Source organism: Primulina eburnea, chromosome 18, assembly GCF_022965805.1.
Source record: "Primulina eburnea isolate SZY01 chromosome 18, ASM2296580v1, whole genome shotgun sequence".
In the NCBI taxonomy this organism is placed as follows: domain Eukaryota; kingdom Viridiplantae; phylum Streptophyta; class Magnoliopsida; order Lamiales; family Gesneriaceae; genus Primulina; species Primulina eburnea.
This window is the reverse complement of record NC_133118.1, coordinates 10799071-10816345: the sequence shown is the minus strand read 5'-3', so window position 1 is coordinate 10816345 and position 17275 is coordinate 10799071.

Here is a 17275-nt window from a genome sequence, read left to right as displayed (position 1 = left end):
AGTGAAGAAATTTTCAGACCTGTAAAATGTCGACAATACCTGCTATTTGAAGAGAAGCCGGGGTTACCTTGATGCGCGTGCTCACCTACTACTTGTACCTTCGGACGTTGACGGCCTGTCGGGTCTCTTTCTACCCGATAGCTTCGTGGGTACTCCAAGAATAAGGGACGTTGACTGCATGTCCAGTCCCTTTCTTCTCCATATTTTCGGGGATACGCTCAGGTGAAAGAGGTTGACTTCCCGTCCAGTCGTTTTCTTCCTTATAATCTATAGGATCTTCTGAACCAGTGACTCGAGTATTGAGCCCTTATCTTTAGCACGAAAACCCGGCCCCTAGTTACCCGGGAAGTGAGTAAATACCCGGTCATGCATGGAGTGACCAGTCAAACAAAACTTCCCGGGTCATTCGAGACCCGGGCCCTTATAGGGGTATCAGAGAATATCATGCAATATCGTTTTTATTTGTGTGAAATTTTAAAATTATGGTATGAAGAATATTTCTATATTACATAAATCAATACCATATTTTATAAAAATTTAATAGGCTATATTTTAAATCAATTAAAATATAATTTAATCATTAAAGCCCATTTGAAATTTAATAAATTAGCATGATGGGCTTATACTCTTACAAGACTACGCTTCATGCTCTCATTATATTAATATCATCATAATCCCGATCGACGATCCAATATCTTCGATGTGACAATTTCAACTTGTTTGTCATTATGATGCACACTTTAGTTTCGAGATCACTAATGTCTAAAAAAGACAGATGCACTTCCTTTGACTGTATTTAGCAGTCATGCTCTCAAAATTTCTATAAGTTTTTATAAGCTTATCGATTGATCATATTGTTGGAAACTTAATTTCCGAAGTTTGAAAAACCAAACCTATAAAGATTGAACTAACTAATCAAGAAGACTGAAAGGAATTGATGCCTAACTGAAGATTAGTGTGCAGCTGAGGCAACTAAACTCAGCTAACTGAACTATGTAGTGGACTGGATGATCAGTTGGAAACTGATCAGTTTTACTACAATCAGTTGAGAGCTATCAGCTAATTCTATCGGCTGTGTCAAACTTATAAGATAGTTTGACACGTCATCAGTTAAAGAATGTAACTATTGATAAACATAAAAATTGTACATTAATTAAATATTTTATAATATAAATATATAGTTTTTGTTTTATTAAATGTTTAAATATTATATGTTTTATAATAAATTGTATAAAAAATAAGTTATGTAATTATAAGTTTTTACTATTTTTACAGGTTCGATAAAAGAAGAATAACCTTGGCGTTGTAAATGGGATTAAGATGATTCTTGGACCCGTAGAAAGTTGATGATAATATCTACAATATTGGTGACACGCATGAGATAAAAATTCTCTCACAATTGGGATCAAATTAAGCAACAAATAAAGTTACCAAAGGAGTGGTAGTTTTACCATGCTCTAGTATTTTGACCATATCTCTCAAATTACTTGGTCAAATGGTCTGAAAAAAATATCACAACTAGACAACTCAATTATCCACATGTTTCTTTTTATGTGAAGAAGCAAAATTCGGAGAAGAAGATTTTCGAAAGTGGTGTGTAATATAATATAATATCTTGGAACACCAATGAAGATTTATGTGTAAAAAATAATATTTTATTTGTGGTTGTCTCCCCAAATTTGGCTATAAATAGGGGTGCATTGTAATGTATTGAGATATCCCTAATTCTATGAACAAACCTTTGAGTTCATAATATTTCTCTCTATATTTTTCTTTTATTTCTTCATTTAAATATAATTAGCATGTTAATTTCATATTCATAGTCTTACACTTTGTGTGGGGACCCGGACGCTAATCAAGTTCTTAATCATAAATGGGACTAATTAATCAATTAAAAACAGGGTCTAAAATTTTTTTTTTAAAATGCGGAACGTAGTGAAATCAAACCATATATACATATCAGTATATATATAAAATACAAGTCCTGTATTTCAACATTTATTCAAACTAGGGTTTAAAACTAAAGTCAAGTGTTTAACCCTACATCTAGTCCAAGTCCGGTGCCACCACTCTAATCACGATCTAGCTCTTCATCTCCTCGACCCTGAACCTGTCCCACCTGTTGTCAAGTACACATACAGACAAGACAACAGCCGGATAAACCGGTGAGAATATACTCCCAGTATAAATCAATGAAACATGCAACCATATAAACAATATAAAGCATGTAATCAGGTAACATGAATATGTATCAAAATCCGAAACCTAAACAATACTCGTAGCTACATCATTTAAGACTAGACTCAATCCTAGTCTAGGGATCCCGGTTTCCAGATGTGGTATTCCTATATCGAATTCCGTAAAGGAGGGAACCATAATCTCTATTACTCGATATAACCAGTGCCCCGGTATTCCTATATCGAATTCCGTAATAGAAGAATTCCAACCCCTTTACTCGATATAACCAAATATGGTGTTCCTATATCGAATTCCGTAATGGATTCCATTACTCGATATAACCATACATCCAGTGTCCTGACCTATCCGTCATGGACTGTAGCTCTATCGCTAACATCCTATCTTGTGACATCGTGCAATGTGCCGTGGCGATACCACCACTATCCGGCACGGTGTGTCACAAGACAGTTCGACTAATACCTGTTATCTAAATATCAAGAGCACAAGTATATTAATCAAATAAATGCAAATATCAATGCAATAAATAAAGTATGTGATTTAGGGAAACCCAAGTCCAAGCCGACTCAAGTCCATCTCCCAATACCACATTGACTTATACCTTTCTTTGCAGTCTCGGTTTCCCGCTCAGTCAAAGTCTTGACCTCAAGGCCTGTCTGGTACTGACAATATCAACAGTCTCATATCAATATACCAGTCAATTCCATAATAATCTGATCAATCTGGATTTAATTCAAAATCAACGGTATAACGGTACAATTCCAATATCCCCGTCTATACCAATTCACTAGATAATAGTTACAATCTATAACCCATATCCAATACAATCTCTAATCAATCCATAATCCAAATCGGTCCGGTATCAAATGATTATTATCAAAAAATCACAACAATTCCATAATCAGTCTATTTCTTAATCTGACTTCGATTCTATGATGTCTACTATGTCAAGAACAACATATATGAGTTCCACTCAATTCTGACAATAGCATAATTTCAAAGCATGTCAAAACGTAGCAAAACTTACGTCAAAGTGTAGCCTACGTTGCTAGGAACTCGATACCGAAGTCAGAATCAAAATCAGACGGATGGATTGATCGCACGATTGAATTTAAGATCAATTTGGAAAAGGGGTCTCGATTTCTTCTTTTTCCTCTGGTTCATTTCGTTTCTGAATATACATATATATATCCGTGCATGTATTACACGACGTGGCCCATTCCTTTACCGAACACGTCTCTCGCTCGGGCGGACATAAGTTTCCGCCCGGGCGAGTAACTCTCGGCCCTCGCAATTCAAGCAGTCTCGCTCGGGCGAGCACAAACTTCCGCCCGAGCGAGTAACTCTCGGCCCTCTTTCAGAATTCCGTCTCGCTCGAGCGGACAAAAACTTCCGCCCGGGCGAGATACTTTCGGCCCACCTCTTGGCTCTTCCTATTTCTTAGTCCGGGTTATAATCGTGTCCACTAATAATTAATAATCTCAGATTAACATAATACAAAATCTTGGGCATTACATTTCTCCCCCCCTAAGATACGATTTCGTCCTCGAAATCACGAGCATTTCATTCGTATCAATAAGGAGTATATACAAACACTGTATAAGAACTTTACATCAGTGAAATAATGCTGGGAATCCTGTCTCATATCTGATTCAGTCTCCCACGTGGCTTCTTCAACACCATGACGAGTCCATTGAACTTTCACCAATGGAATCATTTTCGTTCTGAGCTGTTTTTCTTTACGATCGATAATCCGGATCGGCTTCTCGACATAACTCAGATTTTCATCCAGTTCTGCCTCGTCTGGTTGAATCACGTGTGAATCATCAGGGAGATATTTCCGCAGCATTGATACATGAAAGACATCATGTATTCCAGATAATGAAGGCGGTAAGGCAAGTCGATAGGCACGATCTCCTATTTTCTCAAGGATCTCATAAGGACCTACATATCTTGGAGACAATTTTCCTTTCTTGCCAAATCTGACAACTCCTCTGAAAGGCGAAATTTTCAGGAATACTCGGTCTCCTGCCTCAAATACCAATGGTCGTCGTCGAAGGTTGGCATATTTGGCTTGTCTGTCCTGAGCTGCCTTCATTTTTTTCTGAATTAGCTTCACTTTCTCAGTCATATCTCTGATCATATCCGGTCCAGTCTCAGGAACTTCAGAGATATCATCCCAATATAATGGGGATCTGCATTTCTTTCCGTACAACGCTTCGAATGGAGCCATCTCAATACTCATCTGATAGCTGTTGTTGTACGAAAATTCACAAAGTGGCAATGCATCTTGCCAATTAGCGCTAAAATCCAGCACTACAGCTCTCAGCATATCTTCCAATGTCTGGATCGTCCGCTCTGACTGTCCATCGGTCTGTGGATGATATGCGGTACTCAGATGTAACTTCGTACCAAGAGCTTGCTGCAAACTCTGCCAGAAGTGCGAAGTAAACCGAGGATCACGGTCTGAAACAATCGACTTTGGCACTCCGTGCAATCTAACCACTTCTTTGACATAGATCTCGGCCATCTGATCATATCTATAGGTCATCTTGTATGGAATGAAACATGCAGATTTGGTCAATCGATCAATCACGACCCAAATCGCATCACAACCTCGGGAGGATCTCGGCAACTGTGTCACAAAATCCATGGAAATGTGATCCCATTTCCATTCAGGAATGGACAAACTCTGTAACAATCCTCCTGGTTTCTTCCTCTCAGCTTTCACCTGTTGGCAATTCAGACACTTGGCTACAAATTCCGTCACATCAGATTTCATTTGTTTCCACCAATACTGTGTCTTTAAATCATTATACATTTTCCTGCCACCAGGATGAATGCTAAAACGACTGTTGTGCGCTTCTGTCAATATTCTCTGTCTCAAATCTGAAGCATTTGGCACAACAATACGATTATTCACATACAAAACACCATTTCGAACCTGGTATTCCGATTGATGTCCAGTTCTGACCATCGCAATCGAATTCTGTACATTCTGATCAACTTTCTGAGCTTCTTTAATTTTCAAAAGTAGCTCTGGTTCAGCTCGAATTGCATATAATCTTAGAGGCTGATGATCTATTTCAAAAGCTAATCCAGACATACAGCAGTCTTCTATCAAATTCGAGACACCTATCGTCGATAAGGATAGTGCACATACCTTTCGACTCAGTGCATCAGCTGCTGCATTGAACTTCCCGGGATAATATTTGATTTCACAATCAAAGTCTTTCAATAAATCTAGCCATCTCCGCTGTCTCATATTCAACTCTGATTGCGAAAACAGATATTTCAAGCTTTTATGATCAGAATATATTTCGAATTTCTCACCGTACAGATAATGTCGCCATATCTTCAATGCAAAGACTATGGCTGCCAATTCAAGATCATGAATTGGGTAACGAGATTCATGGGGTTTCAGCTGTCTCGAGGCATAAGCAATCACATGCCCCCGCTGCATCAGTATACATCCCAGTCCTCTATGAGATGCATCCCAATAAACCACAAAATCACCAGTACCTGAAGGAATCGTCAACACAGGTGCACTGGTTAATCTTTTCTTTAACTCCAGAAAACTGGTCTCACATTCCTCAGACCAATTAAACGGAGCATTCTTTTGGGTTAACTGCGTAATCGGTTTGGCAATACTCGAAAAATCTTTAATAAATCGGCGATAATATCCTGCCAAACCCATAAAACTGCGAATTTCTGGCACAGAGGTAGGTCTCGGCCAACTAATCACGGCTTCAACCTTACTGGGATCAACTGCAATACCATCTCCGGATATAATATGACCCAGAAATATCACCTGTTTCAGCCAAAACTCGCATTTCGACAGTTTAGCATACAGTTTCTCTGCCCTCAGAATTCTCAATACAGTCCTCAGATGATTAGCATGTTCAATCATATTCTTTGAATAAATCAATATATCATCAATGAATATGATCACAAAATCATCTAAGTATTTCTGAAAGACGCGGTTCATCAATCCCATAAATACCGCCGGTGCATTCGTCAAACCAAAAGGCATGACAATAAATTCATAGTGTCCATACCTGGTTCTAAATGCTGTCTTTGAGATATCAGAATCCCTGACTCTCAGTTGATGGTACCCAGATCTCAAGTCGATCTTGGAATACACAGATGAACCCTGCAACTGATCGAACAGATCATCAATACGGGGCAATGGATATTTATTCTTCACCGTTGCCTTGTTCAGTTGCCTATAGTCGATACAAAGTCTCATCGACCCGTCTTTCTTCCTCACGAACAATACTGGAGCACCCCAAGGAGATACACTCGGTCTAATATATCCCTTGGCCAGTAAATCCTCCAACTGTTCTTTCAACTCTTTCAACTCTATTGGTGCCATCCTGTAAGGAGCTCTCGAAATCGGAACTGTTCCTGGCATTAACTCAATGCTGAAGTCTATCTCTCGAATCGGAGGCAATCCAGGAATCTCATCTGGAAAGACATCAGCAAACTCACACACCACTGGCAAATCCGCCAATGCTGGGCTCGTTTTCAGTAAGTCAACTGAATATACCAGGAATCCATCCGCTCCCTTCTGCAATAATCGAGTCATATTCATTGCAGATATTAAAGGAATTCTCGCTCGAGAACCCTTACCATAAAATTTCCACTCCTTAGCCATCTCAGGTCTGAATCGAACAATCTTGTGGAAACAATCGACTGTAGCTCGGTACTTGGTCAACATGTCGATGCCGACAATGCAATCAAAATCAGATAAACCAAGAACCATACAGTCTAAATCAATCGTATGCCCATCGTACTGCAGTATACACGATTTCACAGATTTTACCGATATCAACCATGTTCCTAACGGCGACGTGACAGATACTACAGTAGCTAAGGACTCAACAGGCAATGAATGCATTAAAGCAAATCGCTCAGACATAAAAGTATGTGATGCACCAGTATCAATCAGTACGTAAGCAGGATAACCAGAAATAAAACAGTTACCTGCAACTACATCATCAGGTGCATCCTGTGCCTGCTCCTCGGTCAAAGCAAAAACTCTGGCCTGCTGTCTCGGAGGCTGGCTCGCGGTCTGGCCCCCTCCTGGCCTCTGCTGTGACAGAGTAGACGGTACTGGCTGAAAAGTATGCACGGCAGACGGTCGTCTCCCTGCCTGAGCCACTGATCCAGATGCCTCAGCTGCCTGCGATCCCTGGGCACCTCGCTGTGGACACACTCGGGCAAAGTGTCCCTGCTGTCTACAGATACGACAGCTGCCCACTACTCCTCGGCACTGATCTGTGGAATGCCTCCCTCCACAAGTACCACAGTACGGTCCTGCATAGCTCTGGCTCTGACCGGTCTGTCTAGAGCCACTCGAACTGGAAGAGGTAGTCCCTGATTTCTTGAATTGCTTTCCTCTAACCTTCAAGAAATCCTTCTTCCCGGTACTACTGCTGCTGCCACCTTCAAATCGAGGAGGTGGTTGTTGTCCCGGTGCTGGAAGCACAAACGAAGCCTCTTTCTGCCTCATCAGGCCTGCCTCGGCTCCCTTGGCTCTATTCAGGGCATCGGTGAAGTTGTTGGGCCGCCCAGTATTCACCAGAGTAAAAATCTCAGGATTTAGGCCATTTATGAACTGGTCCGCAACGGCCTCATCATGTTCAGCTACGTGGGGAGCGAATCGGAGCAACGTAGAAAACTTAGCCACATAATCCTCAATGTTTAACTGGCCTTGTTTCAGGTTCGCAAATTCGGCTCCCTTGTCTTTCCTATAAGATACTGGAAAGAACCGTAGATAAAATTCAGATTTGAACACATTCCAGGTAATGGCCGTACCTCGCTGTTCCAATGCCCTTTTTGTCGTGATCCACCAGTGTTTAGCAACGTCATGCAACTGGTGTATTATCAATTTCGCCCTCTTTTCCTCCGTATACTCCAAAGAGTCAAACAGTGATTCAATGTCGTCCAACCAACTTTCACAATCCACGGAGTTCTCCGTTCCTTTCAAAGTCGGTGGATGAAATGACTGAAACCGTTTCAGCAATTTCTCCATTGCTGTAGGTGTCACATCCATGGGAGGATTCGAGGTACTCCCCTGTTCTGGCATTCTCCTGGGAGGCATATCTGAATTCAAAAGGATTAGCAATCCCAACAATAATCCTGTTTCAAGCCTCCCCGGATCATCTTACAGCTGATCCATTCCAATAATACACAATACCATATCAATAGCAGATAAGTCAGGTAACATGTATTAAAGCAGTAAACATGCTAGCAATCAAAAGCAAGGAAAGAAAATCTCATTCTACCCCGCTCACTAGCTCCTATCTCAATCTCAAGGATCTATCGCTCTGATACCACCTGTTGTGGGGACCCGGACGCTAATCAAGTTCTTAATCATAAATGAGACTAATTAATCAATTAAAAACAGGGTCTAAATTTTTTTTTTAAAATGCGGAACGTAGTGAAATCAAACCATATATACATATCAGTATATATATAAAATACAAGTCCTGTATTTCAACATTTATTCAAACTAGGGTTTAAAACTAAAGTCAAGTGTTTAACCCTACATCTAGTCCAAGTCCGGTGCCACCACTCTAATCACGATCTAGCTCTTCATCTCCTCGACCCTGAACCTGTCCCACCTGTTGTCAAGTACACATACAGACAAGACAACAGCCGGATAAACCGGTGAGAATATACTCCCAGTATAAATCAATGAAACATGCAACCATATAAACAATATAAAGCATGTAATCAGGTAACATGAATATATATCATAATCCGAAACCTAAACAATACTCGTAGCTACATCATTTAAGACTAGACTCAATCCTAGTCTAGGGATCCCGGTTTCCAGATGTGGTATTCCTATATCGAATTCCGTAAAGGAGGGAACCATAATCTCTATTACTCGATATAACCAGTGCCCCGGTATTCCTATATCGAATTCCGTAATAGAAGAATTCCAACCCCTTTACTCGATATAACCAAATATGGTGTTCCTATATCGAATTCCGTAATGGATTCCATTACTCGATATAACCATACATCCAGTGTCCTGACCTATCCGTCATGGACTGTAGCTCTATCGCTAACATCCTATCTTGTGACATCGTGCAATGTGCCGTGGCGATACCACCACTATCCGGCACGGTGTGTCACAAGACAGTTCGACTAATACCTGTTATCTAAATATCAAGAGCACAAGTATATTAATCAAATAAATGCAAATATCAATGCAATAAATAAAGTATGTGATTTAGGGAAACCCAAGTCCAAGCCGACTCAAGTCCATCTCCCAATACCACATTGACTTATACCTTTCTTTGCAGTCTCGGTTTCCCGCTCAGTCAAAGTCCTGACCTCAAGGCCTGTCTGGTACTGACAATATCAACAGTCTCATATCAATATACCAGTCAATTCCATAATAATCTGATCAATCTGGATTTAATTCAAAATCAACGGTATAACGGTACAATTCCAATATCCCCGTCTATACCAATTCACTAGATAATAGTTACAATCTATAACCCATATCCAATACAATCTCTAATCAATCCATAATCCAAATCGGTCCGGTATCAACTGATTATTATCAAAAAATCACAACAATTCCATAATCAGTCTATTTCTTAATCTGACTTCGATTCTATGATGTCTACTATGTCAAGAACAACATATATGAGTTCCACTCAATTCTGACAATAGCATAATTTCAGCATGTCAAAACGTAGCAAAACTTACGTCAAAGTGTAGCCTACGTTGCTAGGAACTCGATACCGAAGTCAGAATCAAAATCAGACGGACGGATTGATCGCACGATTGAATTTAAGATCAATTTGGAAAAGGGGTCTCGATTTCTTCTTTTTCCTCTGGTTCATTTCGTTTCTGAATATACATATATATATCCGTGCATGTATTACACGACGTGGCCCATTCCTTTACCGAACACGTCTCTCGCTCGGGCGGACATAAGTTTCCGCCCGGGCGAGTAACTCTCGGCCCTCGCAATTCAAGCAGTCTCGCTCGGGCGAGCACAAACTTCCGCCCGAGCGAGTAACTCTCGGCCCTCTTTCAGAATTCCGTCTCGCTCGAGCGGACAAAAACTTCCGCCCGGGCGAGATACTTTCGGCCCACCTCTTGGCTCTTCCTATTTCTTAGTCCGGGTTATAATCGTGTCCACTAATAATTAATAATCTCAGATTAACATAATACAAAATCTTGGGCATTACACTTTGAATAATGAATAGCCAACTTCCTAAAGTTGAGATGAAAATGTGAAACTCTTGGCATGATAATAAGGTTACTAAAAGGTCAGAATCTATGTTTTATATTATTTAATCATTATTTATTGTTTATGTTATATTTATTTCTTTAAGTATTTTTATACCCTACTTATAAGTGGGAGTTTTGATTTATTGTTGCTATATGTTACACTAAATTCTTGAAACCATTTAAATGTTAGTTTGGTATTACCAATCATTTAAAGGGGATGTCTTGATTTATTATATATGAATATATTATAATATTAAATTACTTGGAACCATTTAAATGTTTGTTTTGTTTTACCAACCATTTAAAGTGGGAACTGATAAACATAAAAATTGTACATTAATTAAATGTTTTATAATATAAATATATAGTTTTTGTTTTATTATATGTTTTATAATAAATTGTATAAAATATAAGTTGTTGTGTAATCACAAGTTTTTACTATTTTTTACAGGTTCGATAAAACAAGAATAAACTTGGCGTTGCAAATGAGATTAAGATGATTCTTGGACCTGTAGAAAGTTGATGTTAATATCTACAATATTGGTGGCAAGGATGAGATAAAAATCCTCTCACAATTGGGATCAAATTAAGCAACAAATAAAGTTACCAAAGGAGTAGCAGTTTTACCATGCTCTAGTATTTTGACCATATCTCTCAAATTACTTGGTCAAATAGTTTGAAAAAATACCACAACTAGACAACTCAATTATCCACATGTTTCTTTTTATGTGAAGAAGAAAATTTGGAGAAGAAGATTTTCAAAAGTGATGTGTAATATAATATAATATCTTGGAACACAAATGAAGACTTATGTGTAAAAATAATAATATTTTATTTGTGATAGTCTCCCCAAATTTGGCTATAAATAGGGGTGCGTTGTAATGTATTGAGATATCTCTCATTCTATGAACAAACCTTTGAGTTCATAATATTTCTCTCTATATTTTTCTTTTATTTCTTCATTTAAATATAATTAGCATGTTAATTTCATATTCAAAGTTTTATATTATTTAATCATTATTTTTTATGTTATATTTATTTCTTTAAGCATTTTTATACCCTACTTATAATATAAATTACTTGGAACCATTTAAATGTTTATTTGTTTTTACCAACCATTTGGAAACCTTGATTTATTATATATAAATATATCATAATATTAATTTCTTGGTATCATTTAAATGTTAGTTTGGTTTTACCAACCATTTAAAGTGAGAACCTTGATTTAGTGTTTTCAAATATATATATAGCACAATAAATAATTGAAAACATTTATAAGTTTTGATATATATTATATACTTATAAGATAATAATATATAACATAATATAAATATGATTATTTAATATATTGGAACCATTTTATTAAATGGATTTCAATAATGTTCGTTAATGTTAACTTTATTAAAATACCAAGAGTGGATCCTTTAATCTCAACTACTTAAATTAAAATTTGAACAATTAAAAATTACCAATTAAAGACTTCAAACAACTAAAAGAAAAAATAAATAAAAAGACATTGTAGTGGACTTGTAATTACCTTAGCTTCCTCGTGGATACGATATTCGAACTCATCGAATTATACTACTTGTGGACAACCTGCTCTTAGGAGTGCAACAATCAAAGTCGCAACAAGTTTTTGGCGCCGTCGCCGGGGAATTATAATTTAATTTCAAGTCTATTTAATTTTTTTATAGTTTATTTTTCTTTATTTGAATTTTAATTGCTTTTTTGTGTTTTTATTCTTTTGCATTTGCATTTGCATGAGCATTTGGTCACATACACTTAGTGGTCGACTCATTCGAAATAACCCTTTAATTTTACAAAATATATCGGAAGAACCATCCAAGAAAATGAAGATGAAATTAAATCTCAACATGATCATGATAGACGAAGAACACTTAGAGATCACATGAATCCTACACGTACTAGTGCACCTTCATGTATAGTTTTTCCCCTTGATGCATCTTATTTCAATTTTAAGCCTGGTATTATCCAACTTTTACCCAATTTTCATGGCTTAGATTCTGAAAATCCATACATGCATTTACGAGAGTTTGAAGAAGTGTGCAACACATATAATGATCTAAATTGTAGAATGAACACCATTCGACTTAAGCTTTTTCCTTTTTCTTAAAAAAATAAAGCTAAAACTTGGCTACAAAATCTTAGATCGGGATCCATTCGAACTTGGGATGAATTGCAACAACAATTTTTGAAAAAGTTTTTTCCATCTTGTAGAACAAATTCTTTTAAAAGGCAAATCATCACTTTCACTCAAAAACAAGGAGAAACTTTTTATCAGCGTTGTGATAGATACAAAGAATTGGTTAATCTTTGTCCACATCATGGTTTTGAAATTTGGAGAGTTGTTTCTCAATTTTATGAAGGCTTAACACCTAAAGATAGGCAAATGGTTGAATTTATGTGTAATGGAACATTTGAAGATAAAGATCCAAACGAGGCAATTGAGTATCTCGATTCATTAGCTGAAAATGCTCAAAATTGGGACACTATAGGTACAATCGAACCATCAAACAAGATTCAATCTCCTACATCTGGTGGAGGTATGTATACTCTCAAAGATGAACATGATCTTCAAGCTAGATTTACCTCTTTGGCAAGAAAAGTTGAGGCACTTGAATTGAAAAAGAATGGTCAATTAAAATCTGTTCAAGAAATTGCGTGTCACATCTGTGATACAAGTGATCATTTTACATAAGATTGTCCCACTTTACCCTCTTTTAAAGAATGTCTCCATGAACAAGCCAATATTTTGAACAATTTCAAAAGGCCAAATTTTGAACCATTTTCTCAAAATTACAATCCAGGTTGGCGAAATCATCCAAATTTTAGTTGGAGGAATGATAATGCTGCACAATTTTCACAACCACATTTCCAAAATCAACAAAATTTTCAAAATTATGCACCTTCTGTTCCTCCACCTAAAAGAAATTTGGAAGATACATTGAATTCTTTCATTGCAAAGCAAGAGTCTATCAATACTCAAACTGCTCAAACCATGAAAGATTTGAAAGATACTCTTGCTAAATTTGCATCTGCACTTAATGTTCATAAAAAAGGTAAATTTCCTTCACAACCTCTGCCTAATCCCAAAGATCATCATTCACAAACTGGAACTCAACTGATGGATCAGGTAAAATCTGTTATTACCCTTCGAAGTGGTAAGGTTGTGGAAAAATCCATTCTTGAACCTTGTGAAGATGATGATAAATCAACTCCAAAGGGTAAGGAAGTGGAACCCATAACTTGCGAAGAGGAGGTTCAACAGACAGTGTCACCACCATTCCCTCATGCATTGAAAAATACAAAAAAATCAAATTTGAATTCTGATATATATGATATTTTTAAACAAGTAAAAGTTAATATTCCTTTATTAGATGCAATAAAACAGGTACCATCATATGCCAAATTTTTGAAAGACTTGTGCACTGTGAAAAGAAAATTTAATGTGAAAAAGAAAGCATTTTTAGCCGAACAAGTAAGTGCAATCATTCAAATTAATAATACTTTGAAATACAAAGACCCTGGTTGTCCTACTATTTCATGTATTATTGGAGAACGAAAGATTAAAAAAGCCTTGCTTGATCTTGGAGCTAGTGTGAATTTCATATTCAGTTTATCAAGAACTCTATATAGGCGAGTTAAAATCTACTTTGGTAACACTTTTACTTGCCGATAGCTCTGTTAAGTGCCAAGAGGTATGGTAGAAGACGTGTTGGTCCAAGTTGATAACTTTGTATATTCTGTAGATTTCATAGTTTTAGATACACAACCTATCGAAGTTTGTAATTCAATTCGTGTAATTCTGGGTCGTCCATTTTTAGCAACTTCTAATGCTCTTATAAATTGCAGGAATGGAATAATGAAGTTGTGATTTGGTAACATGACCTTGGAGCTCAATGTTTGTAATCTTTGTAAGCAACCACATGACAAAGGAGATGAAAGTGAAGATGAAAATCTTATTGAAACTCTTGTTGAAGAAAACATTCAAGAAGGGAGTACTCGTGATCAATTAGATATTTGGTCAATTGAAACTGTTAAAGAAAATATTGAAATTGATCTTGATGATTTTATCAGGTATCACTCGTTACCAGGATCAGAGAAATAATTTGATGCAAAATATGAGAACAAAGACGAACCACCCATATTGGAGTTAAAACCCTTGCCAGAAGAATTGAATTATGCATTTCTTGGAGAAGATGAAACATATCCGGTGGTATTTTTTCCACACTAGAAAGTATTCAAGAAGGTAAATTAGTTGATATGCTTAAAAGACATAAAAATGCAATTGGTTGGACACTAAAAGATCTCAAGGGCATTAATCCACTAATTTGGACTTACAAAATTCATTTAGAAGAAAATGCAAAAACATCTCAACAACCACAAAGGAGATTAAATCCACACATGAAAGATGTTGTGAAAACTGAAGTTCTCAAACTACTTGATGTTGGGATTATCTACCCTATTTCTGATAGTAAGTGGGTAAGTCCAACACAAGTAGTTCTAAAAAAATCTGGCATCACAGTGCTAAAAAATGAAAAAGGTGAATTGTTAACAAGTCGAGTCCCATCTAGTTGGCGGATGTGTATTGATTATAGAAAATTAAATGACGCAACTAGAAAAGATCATTTTCCATTACCATTTTTGGATCAAATTTTAGAAAGAGTAGCAAGTCATCCATACTACTGTTTTTTTGATGGATATTTAGGTTATTATCAAATTCCTATTGCACTCGAAGATCAAGATAAAACTACATTCACATGTCCTTTTGGAACATTTGCATTTAGAAGGATGACATTTGAATTATTGTGGGGACCCGGACGCTAATCAAGTTCAAAATCATCATTGGGACTAATTAATCAATTATAAAACAGGGTCTATTTTTTTAAAATGCGGAACGTAGTGAAATCAACTAATATCAACTCAGTATATTAATTACAATACAAGTCCTGTTGTAATGACCCGAATCTTTGTTTTCAATTAAGTATTAATTAAGAGATAATTATTTGTTAATTAAGTATTATTAAGGAATTGATAATCCGGGATTAAGCTGTTGGGATCCACCGAATTTAAAAAAATGGATAATCCGATCTATCTCTGATTTCATTATCTCGAGAAATCCAACTAGACCAATGAGAGTCTGACACGTGGCGGATAAGATTGGTTCGGATTTTCTGAAATAGTCCGGATACAGCCTTTAAATGGAAGCCGATTCTTTTGTTTCCTTCACCGCATTCTTCAGAGAGAGTTCTAGTTGTACCTTAGGTTTTCTAGCCAGTTTCTAGGGATCTTTGGTGTCGGGAAGTTTCGGAGCTAGTGTCGACTCGAGGAGGGGTCGGTGAACTGAGATCGAGACATCATCAGCAGGCTGACGACGGACTCAGGTATAATCCTACATCCTTAGATAGTGGTTTAAGGATCGTTAGGGAGCTTGTAGCATGTTTGTTCTGGTTTGATAGTGATTTCATTGTGTTGGTATTGCCTAGGTTCAGAGCTTTCTGTCAGATTGTTTTAGTGAGGTACGTGATGTACTGACTGAGATATCCAAGCGTAGTATACACACTTATATGCTGCATATTTATCTGTTGCATGATACATGTTTTACTGCTTTGGCATATTATGCATGACATATCATGTTGAGCCTGATATCTTTTGAGATATACCTCGTTTGTTGGGGCCGCTCAGCCCTATTCTGTATTGTGGACGATGGGGCATCGAGAGCTACAGTGTCCGACGAGACCCGCGGGCTCTGATGACCTGGACATTGCAGGTCCACGTCTTGATGATGAGTGTGGGAGCCAAAACATGCCTAGGGCAGATCAGAGACTACACACTCAGGGGCCTCTAGACTGAGCATGAGATTCTTGATTTGATCCCTGATATCGGAGCATATTGCATTTTGCATGCATCATATTAGTTTGTATACTCGTACATTCTCGTATTGGGCGATTGTCGCTCACGTCCTTGTTTTCATCTTGGGCACCCCATTCCACGGGGCAGGTCTTAGGTTGGACGGTTCGGACGACCAGGGCAGTGGCTAGAGCAGTTGGGTTTCGGTGGTGATCCAGTGGAGGTTTTCTGTGGTTTATCGTTTTCACGTTCAGAATCATGTATTTGTTATGGTTGTATTAATGTTTAAGACTGATGTTATTGCTCTGCTTTTCGTTTGGGTTGCAAGATGATTAAATATTTGGTTTCCGCTGTTTAATTGTTGGTATTAAGTTTAATGTTGCATGTTTATTAGTCTGTTTAGTAGTGGCTCGGGTAAGGGCGCTACATTTGGTGGTATCAGAGCATGCAAAGATTTTTGGGACATTAGTTATTCTGTTTTGAGGATTTAGAAGGTTATTTTAGTTTCGTTTCAGATGTCAGGAGATGGAAGCAGCCACGGTAGTGTGGGACATGGCCGTTATGGCGACGATGAGGCTGGCCGAGAACATCGTCGTAGAGATCGTGACGGAAGACGTCACCGAGATCATGATGAAAGGAGACGTAGGAACCGTGTCAACATTATGGATTTCATGAAGATTGGACCTCCACCGTTGACCGGAGATGAGAATGCTGATGTTGCTGAAGCTTGAGTTGATATCATGGAGCAGTGTTTTCGAGTGCTGCACTATGACGAGGATGAGAAGATGGATGGATTTGTTAAAGGATTATGATTGCGAAATCAAGTATCATCCAGGATCAACAAATCTTACAGCTGATGCTCTTAGTCGCAAGGTGAGATTATCTGCACTTCAGACAAGCTTCATATCAAGTGTAATCCAAGATTGTTGTTCTCTGGGATTTCACT